General features: G+C 39.7%; 1 long non-coding RNA gene across 1 annotated transcript in view; it reads right to left on the bottom strand.

Moving 5' to 3' along the window:
* Positions 1 to 8,482: 8,482 nt before the first annotated feature.
* The window catches only part of LOC118929393 (uncharacterized), an 89,371-nt gene continuing 75,144 nt past the window's right edge, over positions 8,483 to 22,709 (bottom strand). The window contains exons 2-3 of the long non-coding RNA XR_008996263.1: positions 9,652 to 9,841; positions 8,483 to 8,598 (exon numbers count right to left, since the gene is read on the bottom strand). This is a non-coding gene — a long non-coding RNA (uncharacterized LOC118929393). The remainder of the gene's footprint in view (positions 8,599 to 9,651; positions 9,842 to 22,709) is intronic.

The following is a 22,709-nucleotide window of genomic DNA, read 5'->3' as shown; positions in this document are numbered from 1 at the left end:
AAAAATGAACAAGTGGGACTCTATCAAGCTAAAAAGCTTCTGTACAGCAAAGGACACCATCAATAGAACAAAAATGTACCCTACAGTATGGGAGAATATATTCATAAATGACAGATCCGATAAAGGATTGACATCCAAAATATATAAAGAGCTCACACACCTCAACAAATAAAAAGTAAATAATCCAATTAAAAAATGGGCAGAGGACCTGAATAGACAGTTCTCTAAAGAAGAAATCCAGATGGCCAACAGGCACATGAAAAGATGCTCCACATCGCTTGTCATCAGAGAAATGCAAATTAAAACCACAATGAGATATCACCTCACACCAGTAAGGATCGCCATCATCGAAAAGACAAACAACAACAAATGTTGGCGAGGTTGTGGAGAAAGGGGAACCCTCCTACACTGCTGGTGGGAATGTAAATTAGTTCAACCATTGTTGAAAGCAGTATGGAGGTTCCTCAGAATGCTCAAAATAGAAATACCATTTGACCCAGGAATTCCACTTCTAGGAATTTACCCTAAGTATGCAGCACTCCAGTTTGAAAAAGACAGATGCACCCCTATGTTTATCGCTGCACTATTTACAATAGACAATATATGGAAGCAACCTAAATGTCCATCAGTAGATGAATGGATAAAGATGAATGGATAAAGTAATATTCCATATACACAATGGAATATTACTCAGCCATAAGAAAAAAACAGATCCTACCATTTGCAACAACATGGATGGAGCTAGAGGGTATTATGCTCAGTGAAATAAGCCAGGCGGAGAAAGACAAGTACCAAACGATTTCACTCATCTGTGGAGTATAAGAACAAAGGAAAACTGAAGGAACAAAACAGCAGCAGAATCACAGAACCCAAGAATGGACTAATAGTTACCAAAGGGAAAGGGACTGGGGAGGATGGGTGGGAAGGGAGGGATAAGGGCGGGGAAAAAGAAGTGGGCATGTATAGTGTGTGTGGGGCACGGGGAGGGCTGGGCAACACAGAGAAGACAAGAAGTGATTTTACAACATCTTACTAAGCAGATAGACAGTGACTGTGAAGGGGTATGTGGGGGGGACTTGGTGAAGGGGGGAACCTAGTAAATATAATGTTCTTCATGTAATTGTAGATTAATGATACCAAAATTAAAAAAAAAAAAAGAAAAGAAAGTGAAAAGGGACGTTGCTTAGCTAGAGAGGCCAGAGGAGGCCTCTCTGAGTTGACATGAGAAGCAGGAAGTCCTGTGAAGATGCAGGGAAGGAGGACTTCGAGGGGAAGAAAAAGCAAGTCCCAGGCCCTGAGGAGGGAGCCAGTGTGCCCAGAATGAATTGACTGGCGAGAGGTGAAGGTGTGGGAGGTGTCAGGCTCACAGGACCTTATAGGCCAAGGTAGGAAGTTTGTGTTTTATCACGGTTTCGAAAGGAAACCACCAGAATGATTTTAACAGGAGAGTGATGTGATCTGATTTGTTTTAGAAAGTAACATTGCGGAGTTGTCTGCAGTTACTGTGAAGAAGGTGGTCTGTGGAGGAAGGGCAGGGAGGCCTCACCGAGGGGTCTGTTGCAGAATCTGGGAAAGCCAGGATTGCAGCTTGGGCTAAGCCCATAGCTGGGAGGTCTCAAGAGGTGCTTGGATATCCTGTGGCGGGGGTCATGGTGCTGACAAGATTTGATGAAGGATTTAGTGAAGAGTTTTAACAACCATGTTTGTGAGTGGACAGCAGAGGGTGATGAGCAAGCTTGTTTTAGTTAAGGGTAAAGTACAGCCAGAACTTTACAGGAGATGAGGCCAGAAATGGTGAGCTTCCTGAAGTCTGTGCTTTGGAACTCTGGGTCCATGAGCTAGTGAAGAGGACTGATCTGGAAGTTCCATACATAAAGGAGACTGGAATTTGGTGATTGTGGCTGAGACAGGATGAGCTGCAAGGAGAAGAAACTAGAACTAGAAGGCAGATCCAGTAGCCCACATTTGAGGGTAATGAAAAGAAAAAATAACACTAGAAAGAATAAAGATGAGATGTGTTACAGAAAATCGGTAGCCAATTGTGTGCCAAAGCACCGCCCAAACAACTGCTCTATTTATATGTAATGCAGAGAAAAACCACTTCAACTCTGGGAGAGCATCATAGAGACAAACCAGCCAACAGAGTGACCACATTTCTTACCCTTAAGCTCCTTGTTTTTATGCCACAGACACAGAACTTTTGTCAAGGATTGGGTGAAATGGAGGAAGCCATGGGAAAAAAATCTACATTTGATTTGAAACTTGGTTTCAAATTAGTGGGGGCATAAACACAGGGCTGCTCTGTATGATCATGAGAAACCAAGGGGAGAGAAAGGGAGGGAGACTAACATAGTTATTTGAACCAGCGAAAGGACGTCATTTCATATGATGGCTAACGAAAAACTTTTACCTTTGGCTGGAAAATGTTTGGTGTTTACATTTAAATACCAGAGGGTGTGGCTTTCAGGAAGTTAATTTAAATGTAATGGATTAATAGAGTGCAAATTGGATTTAGTGGGTGCTGGGAATTGACTTCATTTCCCAGCATCAGTTTTGTACTAGGAATAGATTATGCTCTCGATTCTTCTGGAAAGATAATTTTTCTTGAGTTTTCCAAGGAGGATTATGGAAGAAGTTGTGTGTTTGTGTTTAATATCATGAAAGGTGAGTTGAGAGGTCAACAAAATTATAATTAAGCTCATTCATTTATTCATTTGACTCATACAAATTACACTGTAGTCCAAAAGTATGTGATAAATACTCAAACCTCTTTGAGGAAGGAACCATAGCTGATACATCTTTCTGTCCCTTACAGCACTTAGCACCACTTTGTGAATTAAATGAATGGGTCTGGCAAAAGGAAAGGTGACTGTGTCTGAAATGTTTAGAAAGGCTCATGAACAAAGTAGAATTTTAACTTGTCCTTTAAGGAGAGTCTAGTCTATCTAGAAATTGAAAGAGGTAAGGAGTATATCTATTAATAAATTTGAAAGTAAGATTTGCCTCCTAATCCAAATGTGGACAGACTGACTTAAGACCATTCAGTCATTCAACAATTCATTTACAACTATGTTCTAGGCATTGTGCTATATCCTAAGCATGTGTTATAAAATAAAACATTCACAGTGTCTCCCCTAGTGAAATTTAGAGTCTATTGGGGAAGATAGATAAGAAACAAATAAATAAATATGTGTTATAAAATAAAATATGCACCGTGTCTCCCTTAGTGAAACTTAGAGACTACTGGGGGAGATAAATAAGAAACAAATAAATAAATAAATAAATGATTGAATTGAAAAACAAAAACAAAAAAAAGAAATCCAACATTTTTTCTTGTGATGACAACTTTAAAGATCTACTCTCTTAGCAACTTTCAAATACACAATACAGTATTATTAACTGCAGTCACCATGACGTACAGTATACCCCCAGACTTATTTGTTTGATAACTGGAAGTTATCTTTTGTTATGAAAAAATTTTAACTAAATGTGGTGATGGATGTTAGACTTACTGAATCTTATAGACCTATGTTGACTAGATGTATATTGAATCATTATTGTATACACCTGAAACTGACATAATGTTATATGAAAAAGAAAAAATCCAAATTGTTCTGACAGAAAACAAAGAGGGATCAGATGATCAGGTAATCTGGGAAGTCCTTTCTAAGGAATGATACTGAATTTGGATAAGAAGCAGTCAGCCACCCTAAGAGCAGAGAATTTGTGGAAGGAACAACATGTGAATGCTGTCAGACAGGAAATGTCATTTTGGGACCTGAAAGGAAGATTTGTTGCACAATATTTGAGATTTTTTTGAATAGAAATGGGATATCTGAGTAGAGCTCTCCTAGAATAAGGAAGAAATTAACAGCCTAAAATGGGGTGAAATGACCCTGGTGAAATTCAATCTTTCTCATAAATGTCTACTGAGTCATCCTGGCCATTGGGACAATAGCAGTAAGAAGCTTGTTTCCAGAAGGAGAAGACATCAGAAAACAAGTAACTCAATAAAAAGTTTAATTTCCGATCATAATGAGGCACTATGAAGATGACACAGTGTCATGGGAGTGGTAATGGCTGCTTTGAAGAGGGAAGTCAGAGAAGACTGGAGGAGACACCATCTGCATAGCCTGGGGTGAGGGCATTTCCAAAGGGCATGTGCAAAGGTTCTGATATCTGCAGTTCTCTGAAAATTCTTCCAGTGTCACAAAGGCTGGGGATATTCTCTTGGCACCCCCAACCTAAGGCAGACAAATACACGTCACTCCACCATGTGAGAAGGCAGCCACCCATCATCTCAGAAAGCCAAGGTTGTCTCTACGTGCTGCACCTCTTTTTTTTCCATGACTTCTGTGTGTCCTTCTATCACCCTATGCAACTCATCTTCCCACTTGAGTTGCACTGCCAGCAACACTTTTTCCTTGAGTGAAGTGTTGTTGGCTATAAGCTTGGAGGAGTTCCAAACAGAAGAGCAGGAACCCTGTGTGGCCAAGGAGGCTGGATCAGGAAATGGGTATATGTAAATGTAAGCTTAGGCATAGTTCCCTGACAAGCCTGAGAGTCACAGCAACATGTCACTGAGTTCCTGCTTCGAGGGCTCTGGGCCAAGTGCTTGTATCTGAGACTGTAAACTCTAAATGTGGAAAGAAATGCATGGGTATATATGTACAAGATACAAATAAAGTGGAAAATTATCTTCTCAAAGACAGACAGACTTTCTCAAGCTGCAATTAAGATGTACTGAGATGTTTTCAAGTTGCTATTTAATGAGAATGATGCAAAATATAGAAATGTATTTTCTTTATAGAATTAAGTCACTCAAAAATCAGATTCAACAAACATTAATCAAACACTCATTATACACAAAGTATTCTGTTGGAAAAAAATAGATTTAATTCTACAGTGGTCCTTTGCAATAAAATCCAATGTTCCTTACTTTGCAGGCAAGAGCCAGGGAACAGCCTAACATACTGGTCACATACTAGAAGGAGGCAGAGCAGGTGTGTAACCACAGGTCTTCTGGCAACAGTTCCTGGGGTCCTCTCATGAGACATCCACTGCCTGCTTAGCAGGACAGCAGGTTGGGGGCAATCTGGGGAGAAGTCGAGAGCAGTGTTGGTTACACCTGGTTAAAAGCATGAATTAGAATCTTAGTGTTACTTCTTGATAGCCATATGATACTGGGCAGTTAACTCTACCTTCCTAAGCCTCAGTCTTCTGGTCTTTAGTGGAAAAATAATAAAAGCTACCCTGCAAGGTTGTTTAAGGATTCAACGAGCTTCTTATATCAGGTATCTGGCATCATGCCTGGCACATTTGGCACTCAGTAAATGGGAGCTACCTGTCCTCTCAGACAAGAGAATTTAGCCCACAGGGTGTTCTTTTTAGATTTGGTCACATTTGCTAGCTCACTGTATCCTTCCAGACTGGAAGGGGAGGCAGAAATGGAGCTAGCTGGCGGAAAGTGGTGGCTCAATGTAATGCTGTTCTCAAGACAGGTGTCCCTTGCCGTTCTTGCTCTCCGGCCCAGCCTCATGTCTGCCACCAGCAGCAGAGGTGTCCAGGGAGCCAAAGGGGCAGTCAGCGGTGAGACTCCTTGACTCAGGGCATATCAAGGACCCGAAGCCTCTTGTCAGAGAACATGGAGGTTTCCGACTACTGAAGAACCTCACATTTCAATCAAAGTGCTGTCTTTTTAATGTAATCACTGCCCTCCGTACTTCTCCATGTCTGAGTCAGATGATTTACATAAATATCCTGCATACCATGTCAGAACATTTGTAAGTGAGTGTTTGAATCAGGCTTTTATTAAGAAGAAATTCATTTCTAATTTAATTAAAAAATGTTTACATGCTTACTCCATCAAATACCCTGCAAATACATAGTAAATTATGTAAAAAAAAAAAAAAAGCTAAAAATAAGTGAGTCACATGACCTTGGAAGTTAAAAACTAAATCAGAAAAGAAACAAAAAAGGGAAGTGATTGTTCTAAGTATACCAAAGACGCCTTACGTATTCAGAAACTCATTTACTTCTGTCCAAATCAATATGCAGTGCTCAGCACAGAGAATGATCAGAAAACCACTGCATATAAAGCAGTGAAGATAACAGCAGTGATTACAACATGCAATTGTGCAGCTGTGGTATCATCCCCTCCCCCGGCTTGGTCCCCTCCATGAGACTGGTTGCTCTGTTAATATTTTAGGCTTACAGGACCAGAATTAATGTATTCAGTTTTGTTTCTGATGTGTTGGTTTTCTGTCAAAAATCCCTGACAGAACTATCAGCCAGTGAATCAGGATAATTAGAGATGGAGCAATGCAGCAGAGCATGCTGTCCTTAGAATCAGAGGGCACGGCATCGTCTCCTGCTTAGCTAAGGCCTTGGCACCAGATGCCCCCCTTTCTTCTACAGGACAACAATTTTCAGTTATAAACAATTTTCAGTTAGGCCACCAATTTTTTTCTCCACCTAATGAATATGAAAGATTATCTTCCTCTGTTTTGATGAACAGCAACTACTGTACTACAAAAATCAGAGGAAATCTGGAGAGGCAGCTGGAGGAGGTGTTACAAAACCCTTAAAACTGACAATTTCCAATGAGAAAAGTTTATATAGCCTGATCGTTTTACTACTTTTTGAAAATGATGATGAAGTAGTTTTCTATGAATAGAGAGACCCTGCGGTGCAGGCAAAGATCCTCCAGACGATGCCCCAGTTCATTCAGCTTACAGTAAAAATAGGGAAGTGCTTGGGGGAAGATGACAGAAACACAGGAAACTGACAGTTGGAGATGAGAATGTGAAACTGTAGCATTTTCACACAGGGAGTCCCAGCCTCTGCCATGTCCCCCAGCCTTCTCCTTCCTTTGTTTCTAAAAGGAATGTGGAGGAAAGGAGAAGGGAGAAGAATTATATGAGTGTCTGGCTGCCAATAAAAACAAGACCTTCTTTATGGTCAGAAATGATTAATCTTTAAGACCTTTCTTTTCACCATTTACTCAAAAACAGTTGGGAATTCAGAATCCTGTTGCTGTCGGTGGCTAAAATCTTCCTAATTTCAGACCTATTTCTGGTTTCTAATTCCCAGTTTGTCACTCCAATCAAGATTTCTTTACTTGCCTCTGACAAATTTACTTGGATCCCGAAAACAATTTCTGAGGGAGAAAATGCTACCACAGATCATTCTGCAATCTAAGCTTATTATCAGGTTTATACAGGGCTTTTTTGAAGCTTGGACAGTGAAGGTCACGCCCTAGGCTGCCTCTGATCTCCACCGCGAGAGCGTTGGGCTTCACCATGGCAGCTTGCTGAGGCTGGGTGAGGATGCCCACAGTTAGGTGTCAGCAGCAAGCTGTCTTCAGAAACGGGATGTGCAGGAAAGTGAGGAGCAGATGAGATCAAAAAAAGGATATATCCCCCTTGTTTATTTCTTCTTAAATCAGTGGAGGTTATTTAACCACAATGGGTGGACTTTTTGGTATGCAGGAAGCTGGTGTAATAAATTGTGAAATACATGTGTGAAATAAACCTTACCCTTAGAAAGGTGGTTTCCCTTTGCTCTGGGAGATTGCTTATCATAAAGATGTTAGGTAATACCTCTGCTTTACAGCAACCCATTACAGATTTTCAAATGCCTCATTGCTGTCACAAAGCACCAAGCCCTATCTACTCTGATTTACAGTGCTAGGAGCAGTGACAGACATAAATAATGAAATAATTAAGCATGCACATAAATCTTTTCTCCAATCCCTTGTCTAAAATTTTCACTTTTCTAAAGAGTGGAGAACATCAATTTTTAATGTTATTAAATTAGTTAGAATAAAACCTAAGAATAGGCACATTTGAACATTTGATAGAATGGTTTTTCTTTCCCTCATTATGAGAGGGGGCATCTAAGGCCCCCTCCCACATCAGCTGTTACCAAAACTTTAAAGGGAAAATAACCCCTTAAATATAAGGGGCTAGGCCTTGTAAAGCGTTAATTAAATTGCCCTCTAATGCGAACACTAAACTTATTCAGAAATATGGTTGCAAATAGAATACACCTCCAACTTTTAGTCATCCACGGAAAGGAAACCAATGTAAGGGGTTGCATGATTCTAAGAGTTGTTTTCAGTTTATTTTTAAATATATACATCCTCGTTGCAGGAGTAGGAAGCACATTATTGGACCATGTTTGGGGTTAGATCAGATGTGACTAGAAGATCTTGTTCCAACCCTTTGCACTTAACCAAGATTAACTCTTAATTGCAGGACCACCAGACGACTAGAGGCTCCTAGGCTCTGGAAAAATGTCATGGATGTTGTGTGTGTGTGTGTGTGTGTGTGTGTGTGATCACTCAGAATCATTTTGAAAAATAATTTTTCCCATTCAATTTCCTACTGTAATAACAAATAACGTCTACATGTTTAAACAATTTTGAGTCAACATTTTTATTAAGAATGATTTAAAGTGTTTTAAATGACAACAATAAACATAATAGGTTTCTGATTATGGTTCTCCTTAATCCCCATCTCAGGAATATTTTGGGAACGGTAGCACCAGTATCAATACACTGGTCAGTCCTTTGATCTTCTCATTTATTTAAGCAATCTGAAAGAAAGTCAGACTAGTAAGAATGAAAAGCGATATTCCCAAGGACACCTTACTAGAGCAATACTGCGACCCAAATTTCTGAAAAATGACACTAAAGTGTGTAAAAATAGACCACTCATTTGATAAAATACTTAGCTCTACAAAGTTTTAGTCAAGAGAATTTGATTAACCCATTAAAGTTCATTCAAATGTAATGTAATGAGGTCCTAGTCAGAAAAACTGATCTCTACTGAGGCAAAATTGCTGTGAACTGCATCACAATGTGTTCAGAGTATGAGAATCTCCCAGCTGGGACTCAGGTAGCAACGAGGGCATCTCAAAGCAATCTAAGAAGTGATGAAGGCCCAAGGGCACAGCGAAGAGAAAGAAAACAAAAACGAAGTAATGGCTGAATAAGGAGTGCTATTAAGTTCACCAAAGGTCATTATACAAGTATTTTAGATAGGGGGTTGGTGATCTCTTCTTGAGATGAATTACTTTTATTAAAACATCTTTAAAATACCTACTTTTATAAATATTTTAATATAGATTGACTGTGGACATGCTCAAAATTTTTTAACTGATAGGAGATAGAAAATGTTTACAGGCAAATTTTGCACAAGAGTTTATTATTAAAATCACTTAATCTGATGAGACATCTGAAAGCACACCTTTTCCTCTCTCAGAGCAACAAATTTTGAGGGAAAAAATTGTCTGAAAGAAGCAAAAGGAGAGTTAAAGCAAATAATTTCATTGACAATTTGGCCTACAATGTCGCTCACAATAGTTTCATAATTCCAGGAGCCTAATTTTTTTAATGCAGGAGTTTTTAGATATTTTATGTATAAATTGATATCAGCTTTACAAATCACTTTTAAATTAGTAGGTATAAAAAAAGTTTAAGTCTACAGGAGTGGAGACGGGGGAATTATTTTGCAGGTCAGTTAGCCTCATACAACAAAATCATTTCATCTTTTGTCCCAACGCTGACTCAAAGTCTGTGAATTCTTTTCATGGCCCAGGAATAGAATGCCAAGTAAACAAGGGGGCCTAGGCTGTGATTTTAACTACCTGTGCTCAGGAGTCCACAGTGATCCTGATTTGCTTTCTCCCACTCCTCTTTTTCCTGTCTGGTGGTTTCCACGGTGAATTCCTGTAATGCAGGTGGACCAATCCCATCTTCTTTTGCCTCAAACAGTTCCTTAGCAGTCATTGTGAAATCCAGTCATGACAGGAAAACATCCAGTTGCAGAAAAGAAATCTACTGGAAGAAAATAGATAAGCTTCCAATAACTAAAAAGGAAAATCAAGGTAAAAGATTTAATGAGGTTTTGTGCTTGTAATTAGTCACATCACTTTATCAAAAGAAAAAAAGGACTCCAATGAACCTTCTGTGCCATAGTAACTCAGATTTGCATGGTATGTCGCAGTTTACAGAGCTTTCTCACAGATAATTTTATTTTAATTTATATGGTGCCTGTTTATTTTTCCATCAGATTTTAGAACTTAGCTGTGATCAGCATAATCACAGAAGTTGGTGGCTGGCTATAAACACGGCCAGGGCAATAGCGGTTGAGCTGTCTTGGATGAAATAGAGCAGATACTGAAAATGGAAGCCCTAGAAGGTACTTGCTCATATATTATTCTATTTCTGGCAAGATCTCCAAGCCAGAAATTCAGATATAACACCACTGTGAAAGTCTACTGTACTTAACTTGTTTTTTTATTATTCAACATCATTTCCTGGGGGAAGTATTCTTATTTAAGTTTGGTTTTTAAAACCATTTCATCTTAACCACTGTTTTTCTTTTAAGCTTTTCAGATTGAATTCTTACTGAAAAGCCTCTTTGCAATCAACATCCACTTAAATGAAATAGAAACAACAGATACCTAGATTTGCTTCTGAAATGTTGATACATTAAGGTAAAATCAAATGCTTTGCATTATGAAAACAGCTAACGCTCTTGTTTGTAAAATTCAAATAAGCATTTCCTAATCATATGCATAGATCCAGTTTCACTTCATAATCTCCAGACTGCCACCTGGATGCATGCAGGCTGTTCTGTGACACAGTTGAGCTATTTTGAAGGTTCCTCCTTTGTCTCTGGACTCCTTCTCTTTTATCCCCCTAGGACTCTTTGCTGCTAATTATTTTATCTTAAGCTATGAACATGAATAGACAAAGGGAGAACTGAGGCAATTATACTATTAATTCAAGCAGAAAAAAAAAAAGAAACACTTTGCCTGAGTTATCTGGCAATTGCTGGCAAACATCTTTGTCTGTCTCAGTAATCTGGAAGATGACCTAACTTCTTTTCTTTGGGGGTGTAGACCTGGTCTATGTCACATGTCTGAGCATTCAGTGTCTGCACATGATTGCCTCACTTCCTGCTGCTTCAGACTGTATCTATTCTAGGGAGGCTAAGCCATGATTGGAAGGTTCAGTGGTTCAGAGGTACATTGCTTACTAAGATATCCCTGTGAAAATTGAGACTGATACTTTAAGTTCTTCACTGATCTTAGGGTCTGTTACACCGGTAGTGGTGAACTGGACCAACTGGTGTTTTTTGGTAGTGGTGAACTGGACCAACTGGTGTTTTTAGTCGTTCATTCACTTGTTTATCATTTATTGAGTGCTCTGTGCCAGGTCCTAAAGAAAGGAAAATGTCAATGTCTTGGCACCAGCACTTCAAAGACACATTAAAAAGTAGTTACAATACAATGCAACAAGTCTGAGCAGTGGCTTTGCTGTGAGCAAATGCACACACCCTCTGAAAGGTTCAAAGAGACAGAAGCAGGAGCCACAAAAGCGATTTCCCATGAATGTACTTTTCATACTTGTTTTATTTATCTCCTACCATTCTTTAAGAATGAGATAAACCAGTCTCACTGGAGATTCATTTGCTACCTCTCAAAGATATTTGGTCTCTGAAAGTTCTGGGGCAGACATTTTCAACCCAGGAGCGTTTGGCAGACGTTTGTCAAGTATCTCAGCCAAGGGCTCTCCGTGGCAGATGGCAACAGCTGTTTGTGCCTGAGTCAGAGAAAGTGCAGGAGGAGGCCCTGCAAAATGTCCTTTTTATTACACTAATGACTTTTCCCTGGGAGTGGTGTTCATTGTCTCAGTACATAATTGTTTTTGCTAATGCATTTGCTCTGATCACACAAAAATCTAAGAACTCTATGTAATGAATCATTAACAATTTCCTTAAATTCATTTCAGTGTTTGCATGCTAGTATTCAGTTTATGCTAATAAACCTGAAATATTCATGTCTTTAAGTCTGATTGTACACTTTGTTGAAAAAAATTTGTTTTAGTAACTATACATTTTAAATCTGCATTTTGTAGCATACTGAAGTGTAAACTCTGCAAGATTACCCCAGAATACAATATTCTAATTTTCTATTCACTTTTTAAGAGACTGAATTCACTCTTATTTCCTTCACACTCCATGTTCACTTAGCGAGAACAAGATGATACGTGGTCATGTTTAACTTAAGAGCATTAACTGGTGTTGGTAATGGAAGAAGAAAAGTGACTGATGGTAACCTTTTTACCTTTGATTTATTCACATTGAGATTTAGCCTCTGATCCATTTGCTGAAACAGATATTAGGAATAAGTACCTTACTATCATTATTTTTAATCAAAGAAGGGGCAGATAAACCTTGAATTCTAGTCATAAAAATATACCACTATGAAGTACAGAGTTTTCCTACATTATTATCATCATTATTTCTAAATATATACTATGCGCCAGGTACTCTGCTCAGTGCTTAATGTTCACCATCTCATTCACTCCTTCCCCCAAGCCCATGAGGTCCATCCTTTGTTAGTCTCATTTTATAGGTAAAAGCTGAGATTTAGAGGAGCAAAGCAACTTGCTCAGGTTCACACAGTGTGGCTCCGTGATTCTCAGCTGAAGGTGACTTTGTCTCTCTGGTGACATGTAGCAAGGTCTGCAGACATTTTTCATTGTCACAACTGGGCAGGGGGCAACTGGCAGCTAGTGAGGAAAGGCCAGGGATGACACTAAACATTCTATGGTGCCCAGGACAGCACCCATAACAAAGAATTATCTGGCCCCAAGAGTCAGTAGCGCTGTGGTTGAGAAACCCTGGTGTAGCAGCTGTGTGTGAAGCCCATGTCATAGCTCCCTGGGCGGCTGACCTGAGAGCAGCTGTGGTGGACAGCTGTTAGGGATACTGGGCTGCGATTGCTATCGGCTCCTCACCATGTATGAGGTGGCAGCTCTTTGCTTTCCTGCCTCAGGGCTTTCTGCAGAGAACCTGTGGGCATGGCTTGGGACCGTGCAGCGTTAACATCTGGAATCAACCTTCCATCAGCTGTGCAACCTCCTGTTCACTGATGCAACAATCTGAGGACCTTTACAGAGCTCCTCTGCAGATCCCTGGACAGACTGAGGCTCAGTTGCCTGCAGGGCTAACCAACAGGTACAGCAGGCACTTACTGACCTAGTGCCATCCCCCAGTGGTTGAGGGTTCCCCCAGCATTTTTCATGCTTACCTTTGAAATTCTAGGGTGTGTCCGTGGGGGCTCTTCAGAGGAAACTTTGGGGCAGAAGGAGAGACACCACCAACTGAGCTTGAGGTAGGATGCTGTAACTGTCTGCCTACAGCTGGCTGAAGTCAGTACTTACATATTATGGATTTTACCACTTCCCTGTCTCACTCTCCATTTTCTCTCCTTTTGGGAGGCAAATTGGAAGGTTTGCCTCCCAAATTAACTACCTGGTACCCAAGGCCTTATTTTAAACTCTGCTTTTAAGGGAATGTAAACTAAGACACAGAGCTAGCAAGTCTACTATATTATATTGGAAATCCAATTAAACAGAACCAAAACTGGCTGTGTTACCTGGTAAGCAAGAAAATCAGTGAAAAAAAAAATTGACTTATAATTCCAGCCCCACTTTAAATTCCAAGGTCAGCTATTTAATACTGCCTTATCAGAATCTAAATAATCTTGATACTTAATCTTTTCCCCAAACCAAATACATCACCAGTGATGGAATCATCCTTCTGTTGTCTGTGTAGAAGTCCTATTAGCTTGTGGGAGGAGCTGACCTGACCTGTTGGAGATTTATGCTGAGAACTTGAACTTGGGCTTTGCTACTATTTGAAAATCGTTCATGGTTTTTAAAATGACTTCCTCACATACTTCTAATTCCTTTTCAGCTAAAAACTTGGGTTTGTTAGCCCTTTTCTCCATCATCTCTGTAATATTTGACATCTTCTTCCCAAATTTTTGTTCTTTCAACTTCCATGATTATACTGTATTTACTATTCCTTTGATCTTTCTGAAAACTCTTTTTAAAAATCCACTATCATCTCTTTTTCCTCCTTACTCTAATCTGAGGACAAGACTTATCATCTGTCCTTTTTGTATACTCATTCTCTAGGTGAGCTCATTCAATTCTACATGGAGGACATCTAAATTTCTGTTTCCAGCTCTGATATTTCCCTTACGTCCTAGGGTCATTGTTCACTGTCCACTCGATTAATCTATCAGCTAATTTTCCCTTATGCAGCCCATATGGCACAGAAATTGAATCCCTTCCCAAGAAATGTACTAAAATGATCTGAGGAGAATGTCTTCCTCTTGCCCAATTGGTTCAGCAATTGTCATGCAAACCAGTTCAGTTCTCAGAGATTCAAGAAATAATTCTTGGGGATTCTTGAGTAATTCTTCTTTACTTTTCTGGGAAAGCTTTCAGCAGCAATTGTCTCTCTCTCTCTCTCTCTCTCTCTCTCTCTCTCTCTCTCTCTCTCTTTCTTTTCTTGCTTTTTCTCAGTCTACACTCATGTGTGAATGTGACTCTGGAAGTGAGCTCATTATCTTAATATCATCCTGGAGATAAAGTCAGCAAATGGAGGAGTAGTGAGCCAAATGAATCTCAAGGAAATGGGGCCAGGGAACCTGGATGAAGCCTGTCCCCGTGAGTGCACTACTTGTGGATATTTAGCAAAGTGAGTCAATATTGTTCCGTGTTTCTGTTACTTGCAGCCAAAGGTTATTAGTGAGACAATGCTCTTCTGTCATCTTTGGAAATACCTTCAGTCTTTCTGTTCTTCTTCATCACAATTGTCATGGCTTCAGTGTATAGCCAATTACTGGCAGTCTCCTAGCAAACATACACACTTTCATCCTGTTCTCTCACCTTTTATACTGTCACCAGGCCATTTCCCTAAAATACAACTTTAATTACGTTACTCCATTCCATACATTCTTGTAATGGTTTCTTCTTGCTTTCAGTTTCTAGTCCAAACTCCCAAAATTTGTTATTAAAGCTTTTTATAATCAGATTTCTTTTTATATATTCAGTATAGTTTATCTGTCTTACCCAATGTACAATTGGCAATCTTCTAATATTCTCTCAACTGAGAAGTGTTTCCCTTATGCAAATACAATGTCTTACTCAAGTCCTAGATTCTCCATAAACTTCTCCTAAATATAACCAGCCTTTATTCATTCAAATAGTTTTTATTACATGCATATTATATGTTCAAGATACTCAACAAGTGGTGGAGTTATAAAAACAAATGTGTGAAAAATATCTGGAGAAGTCTTCTAAGGGTAGCAATAATGGGAAAAAAACAGGTTGAGAGACTGTGGGATTCAAGATGGCAATGTGAGAGGTGAGAAAGAGAACTCTTCCCCAAATCACATAAAATATGAAAATATAGTTAATACAACTAATCCTAAAAGAGCAACATGAAAGAAGGCTGCACCAGACTGCATAAATCTGGATAACAGAACAGACCTTGTGAAACAGGGTAACGTAACAGAGCCTTGATTTGGTGAGACCCAAGCCCTTCCTCCACCTCAGCTCACCTCTGGGAGGAAGAGAAATGTAGTGGGGAGGTGGTGGAAGCCTAGAACTGCTGAACACACCTGTAGGGAGCACAAACCTACATTACATGGTGCTCTGGAGATTAGTGGGGTTGGAAAGGTAAGAGAGGCAGAATACTTGGAGAGACAGAGATTCCAACCATTTGTGGAGGACAGCGATCCACATCTGGCTGCTCTAGGACAAAGGAAAGGAAAGGTGGGTGGTCTGAGAGGCTTCCTAGCAGCAAGAGGGCTGCTGAAGAGGTGGTGTTTGCATGGAGCTTGCTGCACGGGATAAGGGCTAGGTGAACAAGGTTGTCTGGGTGCGCTCTGCCCAGCAGGTTGGGAACATTCAGGAGCTTCAGGTGCTTCATCCTACTGGCTGACTACTCAGGTTTGAGGCTCCCCCCACTGTGACATGCAGCCTGCTATGCCTTCTTCCTGGCCTGCTGGCACCTGCTGCAACTGGCAGTCCCTGCTCTGGTGTCACACCAGCTAGAGGGAGTTTCCGCCTATGGCAACTACAGATGCAAAGCACAGAGGTTTACACCTGTGTGCTTGGCCCACTGGTTCTGACAGTGGAGAAAGGTGCTGCAGCCCAGAAGCAGAAAACAGCTCTTCCTATTCCCAAGGCACCAATGCTGCTCCCCTGCGACCCCCCAACATTACTTCAGGGGTTGAGCAGCCCCAGAGAGTAGAGCTTCTGGGCACTAGAGGGTTGTCTTCTGGGCACATACAAATATGAAACGTCAAAGGAAACTGGTTCAGACCAAAATCTCACAAACAACAGAAAAAGGCCCAAATGAAACTGAACTCACCAATCTTCCTGAAAGAGAGTTCAAAATAAAAATCATAAACACACTCATGGAGGTACAGAAAATATTCAAGAACTCAAGGATGAATTTAGGATGGAGATTCAAACATTATAAAATTCCATATCTGAAATGAAACATACAATGGAAGGATTTAAAAGCAGATTAGATATAGTAGAAGAGACGGCAAATGGAGTATAAATTAGAGAAGAGGAATACAAAGAAGCTGAAGCACAGAGAGAAAAAAGGATCTTGAAGAACAAAAGAATATTGAGAAAACTGTATGACCAATCCAAATGGAACAATATTCACATTATAGGGTTGCCAGAAGAAGAAGAGAGAGGAGAAGTGCTAGAAAGTGTCTTTGGAGAGGTAATTGCTGAAAACTTCCCCAATCTGGGGAAGGAGATAGTCTCTCAGGCAATGGAGGTACGTACACAGATCTCCCAACACAAGGGATCCAAGGAAGACAACACCAAGACATATAATACTTAAAATGGCAAAGATCAAGGATAAGGACAGACTGTTAAAAGCAGCTAGAGAGAGAAAAAAGATCACATACAAAGGAAAACACACCACGCTATCATCAGACTTCTCAACAGAAACCTTACAGGCCATAAGGGAGTGGCATGATGTATTTAATGCAATGAAACAGAAAGGCCTTGAACCAAGAATACTTTATCTGGCAAGATTATCATTTAACTTTGAAGGAGGGATTAAACGATTTTCAGATAAGCAAAAGCTGAGAGAATTTACATCCCCAAACTCACCTCTACAGTGCATTTTCGAGGGACTGCTATAACTGGAAGTATTCTTAAGGCTAAATAACTGTCACCAGGGGAAATAAAACCACAGCACAGGAAGTAGAACAATTAATTACTAAGAAGATGCAAAATCAAATCAACTACTCCCAAAGTCAGTCAAGGGATAGACAAAAAGTACAGAATATGATACCTAATATATAAAGAATGGAGGAGGAAGAAAAAGGAGGAAAAAAAAAGAACCTTTAGATTGTGCTTGTACTAGCATATTAAGTGAGTTAAGTTAGACTCTTAGAAAGTAAGGAAGTTAACCTTGAACCTTTGGTAACCACGAATCTAAAGCCTGCAATGGCAATAAGTATATACCTATCAATGGTCACCCTAAATGTAAATGGACTGAATGTACCAATCAAAAGACACAGAGTAATAGAATGGATAAAAAAACAAGAACCATCTATATGCTGCTTAAAAGAGACTCATTTTAAACCCAAAGACATACACAGACTAAAAGTGAAGGGATGGAAAAAGATATTTCATGCAACTAATAGGGAGAACAAAGCAGGAGTTGCAGTACTTGTATGAGTCAAAATAGCCTTCAAAACAAAGAAAGGAACAAGAGACAAAGAAGGACATTACATAATGATAAGGGGGTCAATCCAACAAGAGAATATAACTTTTATAAATATCTATGCACCCAACATAGAATCACCTGCATATGTGAAACAAATATATACAGCCATAAGGAAGCAAATCTTGCCATTTGCAGCAACATGGATGGAGCTAGAGGGTACTATGCTCAGTGAAATAAGCCAGGCGGAGAAAGACAAGTACCAAATGATTTCACTCACCTGTGGAGTATAAGAACAAATAAAAAACTGAAGGAACAATACAGCAGCAGGATCACAGAATGGACTAACAGTTACCAAAGGGAAAAGGACTGGGAGGTTGGGTGGGAAGGGAGGTATAAGGAGAAAAAAGGGCATTATGATTAGCACCCTTAATATAGGGGGTGGGGCACAGGGAAGGCAGTATAGCACAGAGAAGACAAATAGTGACTGTATAGCATCTTACTATGCTGATGGACAGTGACTGTAATAGGGTATGTGGTGGAGACTTGATAATGGAGGGAATACTCCCAAACTCATTCTATGAGGCCAGCATCACTCTGACATCAAAACCAGGCAAAGACACCACAAAAAAAGAAAATTACAGACCAATATCCCTGATGAACATAGATGCAAAAATACTCAAAATATTAGCAAACCAAATTCAAAAATACATCAAAAAGGTCATCATGATCAAGTTGTATTTATTCCAGGGATGCAAGGATGGTACAACATTCAAAAATCCATCAACATCATCCACCACATCAACAAAAAGGACAAAAACCACATGATCATCTCCATAGATGCTGAAAAAGCATTCAACAAAATTCAACATCCTTTCATGATAAAAACATTCAACAAAATGGGTATAGAGGGCAAGTACCTCAACATAATAAAGGCCATATATGACAAACCCACAGCCAACATTATATTTAACAGCAAGAAGCTGAAAGCTTTTCCTTTAAGATTGGGAACAAGACAAAGATGCTTACTCTTCCCACTTTTATTCAACATAGTGCTGGAAGTCCTAGTCAAGGCAATCAGACAACACAAAGAAATAAAAGGCATCCAGATTGGCACGGAAGAAGACATGATATTGCAGAAGTGGGATTCATCCCAGGGATGCAAGGATGGTACAACATTCGAAAATCCAACAACATCATCCACTACATCAACAAAAAGAAGGACATAAACAACATGATCATCTCCATACATATTGAAAAAGCATTTGACAAAATTCAACATCCATTCATGATAAAAACTCTCAACAAAATGGGTATAGAGGGCAAGTACCTCAACATAATAAAGGCCATATATGACAAACCCACAGCCAACATTATACTTAACAGTGAGAAGCTGAAACAAGCTGAACAAAACAAGTATTTCCACTCTCTCCACTTTTATTCAACATAGTTCTAGAGGTCCTAGCCACGGAAATTAAAGGCATACAGATCGGAAAGGAAGAAGTCAAACTGTCCCTGTTTGCAGAAGACATGATATTGTACATAAAAATACCTAAAGAATCCACTCCAAAACTATTAGATCTAATATCTGAATTCAGCAAAGTTGCAGGATACAAAATTAATACACAGAAAACTGTTGCATTCCTATGCACTAATGACGAACTAGCAGAAAGAGAAATCAGGAAAACAATTCCATTTACAATTGCATCAAAAAGAATAAAATACCTAGGAATAAACCAAACCAAGGAAGTGAAAGACCTATATCCTGAAAACTACAAGATACTCATGAGAGAAATTAAAGAAGATACCAAATAAATGGAAACACATCCTGTGCTCATGGATAGGAAGAACTAATATTGTTAAAATGGCCATCCTACCTAAAACAATCTACAGATTCAATGCAATCCTTATCAAAATACCAACAGCATTCTTCAACAAACTGGAACAAATAGTTCTAAAATTCATATGGAACCACAAAAGACCCTGAAAATCAAAGCAATCCTGAGAAGGAAGAATAAGGCAGGAGTGATCTCACTTCCCAACTTCAAGCCCTTCTACAAAGCGACAGTAATCAAGACAATTTGGTATGGGCACAAGAACAGACCCACAGACCAATGGAACAGACTAGAGAGCCCTGATATAAACCCAACCATATATGGTCAATTAATATATGATAAAGGAGCCATGGACATACAATGGGAAAGTGACAGCCTCTTCAACAACTGGTGTTGGCAAAACTGGACGGTTACATGCAAGAGAATGAAATTGGATTATTGTCTAACCCCATACACAAAAGTAAACTCAAAATGGATCAAAGACCTGAATGTAAGTCATGAATCCATAAAACTCTTAGAAGAAAACTTAGGCAAAAGTCTCATGAATATAAACATGAGCAACTTTTTCCTGAACGCATCTCCTCAGTCAAGGGAAACAAAATAGAAAATGAACAAATGGGACTACATCATGCTAAAAAGCTTCTGTACAGCAAAGGACACCATCAGCAGAACAAAAAGGCATCCTACAATATGGGAGAATATATTTGTAAATGACATATCTGACAAGGGATTAACATCCTAAATATATAAAGAACTCACACACCTCAACACCCAAAAAGCAAATAACCCTATTAAAAAATGGGCTGAGGATATGAACAGACTCTTCTCCAAACAAGAAATTTGAATGGCGAATAGGCACACGAAAAGACGATCCACATCGCTAATTATCAGGGAAATGCAAATTAAAACCACAATGAGATATCACCTCACACCAGTTAGGATGGCCAACATAGGAAAGACTAGGAACAACAAATGCCGGCGAGGATGTGGAGAAAGAGGAACCCTCCTATACTGCTGGTGGCAATGTAAACTAGTTCAACCCTTATGGAAAGCAGTATGGAGGTTCCTCAAAAACTAAAAATAGGAATACCATTTGACCCAGACATTCCATTCCTAGGAATTTACCCTAAGAGAGCAGGATCCCAGTTTCAAAAAGACATATGCACCCCTATGTTTATTGCAGCACTATTTACAATAGCCAAGAAATGGAAGCAATAGGTGAATGGATAAGAAAAGATGTGGTACATATACACAATGGAATATTATTCAGCCATAAGAAGAAAACAAATCCTACCACTTGCAACAACATGTTTGGAACTAGAGGGTATTATGCTCAGTGAAATAAGCCAGGCGGAAAAAGACGAGTATCAAATAATTTCACTCATCTGTGGAGTATAAGAACAAATAAAAAACTGAAGGAACAATACAGCAGCAGGATCACAGAATGGACTAACAGTTACCAAAGGAAAAAGGACTGGGGAGGTTGGGTGGGAAGAGAGGTATAAGGGGAAAAAGGGCATTGTGATTAGCACCCTTAATATAGGGGGTGGGGCACAGGGAAGGCAGTATAGCACAGAGAAGACAAATAGTGACTGCATAGCATCTTACTATGCTGATGGACAGTGACTGTAATGGGGTATGTGTTGGTGACTTGATAATGGGGGAATCTAGTAACCACAGTTACTAGTGAATATATATTAATGATACCAAAAAAAAAACAGGTTGAGAAATCCCATTCTTGATGTGCATAAACAGCAATAAACAACAAGGAAAATCCCTCATGAAATTATATGTGGGAGGGAGTAAAGAGGATAAATAAGTAAAATGTATAATATGTTAAAAAAGCAGTAAGTGACAAGGAAAAAAGTTGATCAAAGAAAGGAGACAGGCAGTAGATACATGAGAGGAAAGGGCATTAACATTTACTAAAGGTGGCCAGGGACATTTGAGTCAAGACCTTCATGAGTGAGGGAGAGAGCTAGGAGCTCTCCAGAGACAGAACAGATTGTGCGAAGGTCCTGAGGCCTGATGAAACTGGCACATTGAGGAGCAGCAAGTCAGTGTGGTAGCAGGGCATCAAAAGACCACACTAAAGTGTTCACAGGGCACAGGTCATGAAAGACCAAGTAAGAATCTTGACTTTAATTCTAATAAGAAAAGAAGTCATCAGAGGGTTCTGAGGAGGAAATGGTATTATCTGAGTTCCATGACACTGTCACTCCTGTGTTGAGAAATGCAATGAACAAGGCAAACAGGGTGCCAGGGAGATGAGTTGGCAAGGATGTAAGTTGGCTTAGCTGCTGTAACAAAAGACCACAGGCTGGATGGCTTAAAACACAAATATTTATTTCTCATTACTTTGGATGCTCCAAGTCCAAAATCAAGGTGCTGTCAAGGTAGGTCTCATTCTGAGGTCTCTTTGCTAGTAGGTGACCATCTTCTCGCTGTGTGCTCACACGGCTTTTCCTCAGTATCTGTGCAAACACCGAAAGTGACAGCAGGCTCTCTTGCACTATCTTGTAAGGGTACTGATGCTTCATGGCCTTATCTAAGCCTAGTTACCTCCCAGGGACTCTGTTACCAAATACCGTCACACTGGGGGCTAGGGCTTCAAAATATGAATTTTGAGGGAACACTAACATTCAGTAGTTCATACCAGGAGGCTACTGCCATAATTCAGGTGAGAGATGATAGGAGCTTGCATGACATAGTCAGTAGTGAAGGACAGAAGTGGCTGGATAGGACTGGGAATATAGATTTAAAGGTAGAGTGGAGAGATGGTGTTGACTGATCTGATGGTGGGAGGTGAAAGAAAGGGAGGAGTCAGAAATGTATGAGTGTTTTAGATACACACAGTATTAGTATTTTTACTGTCTCTTTCAGTATGGACAAGTTGAATAGCACAAACCAAAGCAACAAAGATCCTTTGGAACACTGGAATTTGAAAACATCTGGTCTAATGAGTCTCATTTTGTAAATAAATGTGTGTTTAAATTCAATTCAATTCAGTTTAATTTTGTTTGGCACAATGGCTGGGGAAAACTGGCATTTCAAAGACAGGGGCCAGGGATGCAAACCATCTTGCCATGACTGGGACAGTCCTGTACAACTGAAGAAGCAAGTGTTCAGCCCCAGGTTCCAGCACTGCTGTTAGGAAACTCTGGTGGAGTTGCCTTTATAAATTAATTTTCTTCATCTGTTACTTCACTCTGAGGCAAGAGAAAAGAGTATTTCACTGCCAGTTATTTCAAGTCCATTCCCCCTTTCCCCACTCCACTAAATGCTCAGTGCCTTAAGACTAGCT

The sequence above is a fragment of the Manis pentadactyla genome, chromosome 3 (genome assembly GCF_030020395.1).
Source record: "Manis pentadactyla isolate mManPen7 chromosome 3, mManPen7.hap1, whole genome shotgun sequence".
NCBI lineage: Eukaryota > Metazoa > Chordata > Mammalia > Pholidota > Manidae > Manis > Manis pentadactyla.
Note: the sequence above shows the minus strand (reverse complement) of the source record. Positions and strands in the feature narration are given on the sequence as shown.